Source organism: Neoarius graeffei, chromosome 6, assembly GCF_027579695.1.
Source record: "Neoarius graeffei isolate fNeoGra1 chromosome 6, fNeoGra1.pri, whole genome shotgun sequence".
Classification (NCBI taxonomy): Eukaryota; Metazoa; Chordata; class Actinopteri; order Siluriformes; family Ariidae; genus Neoarius; species Neoarius graeffei.
In genome coordinates, this window is record NC_083574.1 from 40919559 (window position 1) to 40925868 (window position 6310).

Genomic DNA, 6310 nt, shown 5'->3' on the forward strand with positions numbered 1-6310 from the left:
TGGTCAAAAATTGAGGGAGGAGAAGCATTTTAATTGATTTTCACATAATTCAAAATCGCGGAAAATATACAAGGCGGAATATGACGGCATAGGATGCGTTGGATTCGTTTTGACCCAAGGATTCCAGCGATACACAGATTTTGACGATCAGACATACGGTTCAAAAGTAACAAGCAGAAATGTACATGCAACTTTGGCCTGTTGTTGGCGCTAGAGAGTTTGAGGTGGTGAGTTGAAATTTGCTGACAAGAACCTTGAGCCAGCCTAGAATCAGTGTGCCAAATTTGAAAACCTGTCTTCAGACGGTTCTATGGGTTTCCATAGAATTTCATTGATTTTAACAAAATTCAAAATGGCGGAAAATCCTCAAGGCAGAATATGACGTCATAGGGTGCGATAGATTCGTCTTGACCCAAGGATTCCATAGGCAGTGGAATTTTGTTTCTAGCCAAAACGCATCATGAGATATGAGCCAAAAGACATTTTTCCTAGTTATAGCGCCCCCTAGCAGCCAATTTGTTCCAAATTCTTTCGGGTCCTTCATGGAGGGGTGGGGCATAAACCCACCAAGTTTCGTTAAGATAGGCCAAAGGCCGGCCGAAATATGAGCACACTTCCTGTTTGGCGTCTGCGCCTCCAATTTTGATTGGCTGCCACGGCCAAACGCTTAAGAAATTCTAAAAACCGGGTAAGTTTCTTGTGGAGCTTAGTCCAAAGTTGCCATCTACCAAGTTTGGGAGAAATTGGTCCAAAATTGAGGGAGGAGAAGCATTTTAATTGATTTTCACAAAATTCAAAATGGCGGGAAAACTATATGGGCGGAAAATGACGTCATGGGGTGCTTTGGATTCGTCTTGACCCAAGGATTCCAGGGATACCAAGTTTTTGAAAATCGGACCAACGGTTCAAAAGTTACAAGCAGAAATGTACCTGCAGCTTTGACCTGCTGGTGGCGCTAGAGGGTTGGGGGTGGGGACCTAAAAATTGTTGTGGGGAATGCTGAGACTGTCTAGAATGTGTGTGCCAAATTTGAGCATTTTCCTATGTGTGGTTCTATGGGCTGCCATTGACATCCCATAGGAGAAGAAAGTTGAATAATAATAATAATAATAATAATAATAATAAGAAAACCGACAAACTCATTAGGGGCCTTCGCCAGCTTCGCTGCTTGGCCCCTAAATATAGCTGCAAGCAGCAATCCGGGGCCAAGCAGGGTGACCCAGCCTAAGTTGCCATGGCAACAGAAAGAACTGACCAGGCAGACGGTCATAGGCACGCACAGGAAGTGTTTACAAGCAGGAATGTACCTCCAACCAGACGGTTAGAGGCATGCACGGCTTCACCGTCAAATTCGATTGACTGTGATGGCTGAAATTACTTCCAGTGTACTAGGTGTGTGTGTGTGTGTGTGTGTGTGTGTCTGTGCTAAAAGACTGCTGAGATATGAGCTCAATGATGTAAGAGCCAAAACACATTTTGGAAAGTTATAGCGCCCCCTAATGGCCAATGTGCACCAAATGTGGTATGGGCCATTTTGGAGGGGTGGTGCATAATCCCACCAAGTTTGGTTAAGAAAGGTCAAAGGGCTGCCGAGATATGAGCACACTTCCTGTTTCGCGTCTGCACAGCCAAATTTGATTGGCAGCCACGGCCAAACGCTTATGAAATTCGAAAAACCGGGTAAGTTTTTAGTGCAGCTTAGTCCAAAGTTGCCATGTACCAAGTTTGGAAGGAATTGGTCAAAAATTGAGGGAGGAGAAGCATTTTAATTGATTTTCACAAAATTCAAAATGGCGGAAAATATACCAGGCGGAATATGACGCCATAGGGTGCGTTGGATTCGGGTTGACCCAAGGATTCCAGCCATACTAAGATTTTGACGATCAGACATACGGTTCAAAAGTAACAAGCAGAAATGTACTTGCAACTTTGACCTGTTGTTGGCGCTAGAGAGTTTGAGATGCTGAGTTGAAATTTGCTGACAAGAACCGTGAGGCAGCCTAGAATCAGTGTGCCAAATTTGAAAACCTGTCGTCAGACGGTTCTATGGGTTTCCATAGAATTTCATTGATTTTAACAAAATTCAAAATGGCGGAAAATCCTCAAGGCAGAATATGACGTCATAGGGTGCGATAGATTCGACTTGACCCAAGGATTCCATAGGCAGTGGAATTTTGTTTCTAGCCAAAACGCATCATGAGATATGAGCCAAAAGACATTTTTCCTAGTTATAGCGCCCCCTAGCAGCCAATTTGTTCCAAATTTTTTGGGGTCCTTCAGCGAGGGGTATGGCATAAACTCACCAAGTTTCGTTAAGATACGCCAAAGGCCGGCCGAAATATGAGCACACTTCCTGTTTGGCGTCTGCGCCTCCAATTTTGATTGGCTGCCACGGCCAAACGCTTATGAAATTCTAAAAACCGGGTAAGTTTCTTGTGCAGCTTAGTCCAAAGTTGCCATCTACCAAGTTTGGGAGAAATTGGTCCAAAATTGAGGGAGGAGAAGCATTTTAAGTGATTTTCACAAAATTCAAAATGGCGGGAAAACTATATGGGCGGAAAATGACGTCATGGGGTGCTTTGGATTCGTCTTGACCCAAGGATTCCAGGGATACCAAGTTTTTGAAAATCGGACCAACGGTTCAAAAGTTACAAGCAGAAATGTACCTGCAACTTTGACCTGCTGGTGGCGCTAGAGGGTTGGGGCTGGGGACCTAAAAATTGTTGTGGGGAATGCTGAGACTGTCTCGAATGTGTGTGCCAAATTTGAGCATTTTCCTATGTGTGGTTCTATGGGCTGCCATTGACTTCCCATAGGAGAAGAAAGTTGAATAATAATAATAATAATAATAATAATAATAAGAAAACCGACAAACTCATTAGGGGCCTTCGCCAGCTTCGCTGCTTGGCCCCTAAATATAGCTGCAAGCAGCAATGCGGGGCCAAGCAGTGTGACCCAGCCTAAGTTGCCATGGCAACAGAAAGAACTGACCAGGCAGACGGTCATAGGCACGCACAGGAAGTGTTTACAAGCAGAAATGTACCTCCAACCAGATGGTTAGAGGCATGCACGGCTTCACCGTCAAATTCGATTGACTGTGATGGCTGAAATTACTTCAAGTGTACTAGGTGTGTGTGTGCGTGTGTGTGTGTGTGCTAAAAGACTGCTGAGATATGAGCTCAATTATATATGAGCCAAAACACATTTTGGAAAGTTATAGCGCCCCCTAATGGCCAAAGTGCACCAAATGTGGTATGGGCACTTATGGAGGGGTGGGGCATAATCCCACCAAGTTTGGTTAAGAAAGATCAAAGGGCTGCCGAGAAATGAGCACACGTCCTGTTTCGCGTCTGCACATCCAAGTTTGATTGGCAGCGACGGCCAAACGCTTAGGAAATTCTAAAAACCGGGTAAGTTTTTTGTGCAGCTTAGTGCAACGTTGCCATCTACCAAGTTTGGAAGGAATTGGTCAAAAATTGAGGGAGGAGAAGCATTTTAATTGATTTTCACATAATTCAAAATGGCGGAAAATATACAAGGCGGAATATGACGGCATAGGATGCATTGGATTCGGGTTGACCCAAGGATTCCAGCGATACACAGATTTTGACGATCAGACATACGTTTCAAAAGTAACAAGCAGAAATGTACATGCAACTTTGGCCTGTTGTTGGCGCTAGAGAGTTTGAGGTGGTGAGTTGAAATTTGCTGACAAGAACCTTGAGCCAGCCTAGAATCAGTGTGCCAAATTTGAAAACCTGTCGTCAGACGGTTCTATGGGTTTCCATAGAATTTCATTGATTTTAACAAAATTCAAAATGGCGGAAAATCCTCAAGGCAGAATATGACGTCATAGGGTCCGATAGATTCGTCTTGACCCAAGGATTCCATAGGCAGTGGAATTTTGTTTCTAGCCAAAACGCATCATGAGATATGAGCCAAAAGACATTTTTCCTAGTTATAGCGCCCCCTAGCAGCCAATATGTTCCAAATTCTTTGGGGTCCTTCATGGAGGGGTGGGGCATAAACCCACCAAGTTTCGTTAAGATACGCCAAAGGCCGGCCGAAATATGAGCACACTTCCTGTTTGGCGTCTGCGCCTCCAATTTTGATTGGCTGCCACGGCCAAACGCTTATGAAATTCTAAAAACCGGGTAAGTTTCTTGTGGAGCTTAGTCCAAAGTTGCCATCTACCAAGTTTGGGAGAAATTGGTCCAAAATTGAGGGAGGAGAAGCATTTTAATTGATTTTCACAAAATTCAAAATGGCGGGAAAACTATATGGGCGGAAAATGACGTCATGGGGTGCTTTGGATTCGTCTTGACCCAAGGATTCCAGGGATACCAAGTTTTTGAAAATCGGACCAACGGTTCAAAAGTTACAAGCAGAAATGTACCTGCAACTTTGACCTGCTGGTGGCGCTAGAGGGTTGGGGGTGGGGACCTAAAAATTGTTGTGGGGAATGCTGAGACTGTCTAGAATGTGTGTGCCAAATTTGAGCATTTTCCTATGTGTGGTTCTATGGGCTGCCATTGACATCCCATAGGAGAAGAAAGTTGAATAATAAATATAGCTGCAAGCAGCAATGCGGGGCCAAGCAGTGTGACCCAGCCTAAGTTGCCATGGCAACAGAAAGAACTGACCAGGCAGACGGTCATAGGCACGCACAGGAAGTGTTTACAAGCAGAAATGTACCTCCAACCAGATGGTTAGAGGCATGAACGGCTTCACCGTCAAATTCGATTGACTGTGATGGTTGAAATTACTTCAAGTGTACTAGGTGTGTGTGTGTGTGTGTGTGTGTGCTAAAAGACTGCTGAGATATGAGCTCAATTAAATATGAGCCAAAACACATTTTGGAAAGTTATAGCGCCCCCTAATGGCCAAAGTGCACCAAATGTGGTATGGGCACTTATGGAGGGGTGGGGCATAATCCCACCAAGTTTGGTTAAGAAAGATCAAAGGGCTGCCGAGATATGAGCACACGTCCTGTTTCGCGTCTGCACATCCAAGTTTGATTGGCAGCCACGGCCAAACGCTTAAGAAATTCGAAAAACCGGGTAAGTTTTTTGTGCAGCTTAGTGCAACGTTGCCATCTACCAAGTTTGGAAGGAATTGGTCAAAAATTGAGGGAGGACAAGCATTTTACTTGATTTTCACATAATTCAAAATGTCGGAAAATATACAAGGCGGAATATGACGGCATAGGATGCGTTGGATTCGTTTTGACCCAAGGATTCCAGCGATACACAGATTTTGACGATCAGACATACGGTTCAAAAGTAACAAGCAGAAATGTACATGCAACTTTGGCCTGTTGTTGGCGCTAGAGAGTTTGAGGTGGTGAGTTGAAATTTGCTGACAAGAACCTTGAGCCAGCCTATAATCAGTGTGCCAAATTTGAAAACCTGTCGTCAGACGGTTCTATGGGTTTCCATAGAATTTCATTGATTTTAACAAAATTCAAAATGGCGGAAAATCCTCAAGGCAGAATATGACGTCATAGGGTGCGCTAGATTCGTCTTGACCCAAGGATTCCATAGGCAGTAGAATTTTGTTTCTAGCCAAAACGCATCATGAGATATGAGCCAAAAGACATTTTTCCTAGTTATAGCGCCCCCTAGCAGCCAATTTGTTCCAAATTCTTTCGGGTCCTTCATGGAGGGGTGGGGCATAATCCCACCAAGTTTCGTTAAGATACGCCAAAGGGCGGCCGAAATATGAGCACACTTCCTGTTTGGCGTCTGCGCCTCCAATTTTGATTGGCTGCCACGGCCAAACGCTTATGAAATTCTAAAAACCGGGTAAGTTTCTTGTGGAGCTTAGTCCAAAGTTGCCATCTACCAAGTTTGGGAGAAATTGGTCCAAAATTGAGGGAGGAGAAGCATTTTAATTGATTTTCACAAAATTCAAAATGGCGGGAAAACTATATGGGCGGAAAATGACGTCATGGGGTGCTTTGGATTCGTCTTGACCCAAGGATTCCAGGGATACCAAGTTTTTGAAAATCGGACCAACGGTTCAAAAGTTACAAGCAGAAATGTACCTGCAACTTTGACCTGCTGGTGGCGCTAGAGGGTTGGGGGTGGGGACCTAAAAATTGTTGTGGGGAATGCTGAGACTGTCTCGAATGTGTGTGCCAAATTTGAGCATTTTCCTATGTGTGGTTCTATGGGCTGCCATTGACATCCCATAGGAGAAGAAAGTTGAATAATAATAATAATAATAATAATAATAAGAAAACCGACAAACTCATTAGGGGCCTTCGCCAGCTTCGCTGCTTGGCCCCTAATAATAATAATAATAATAA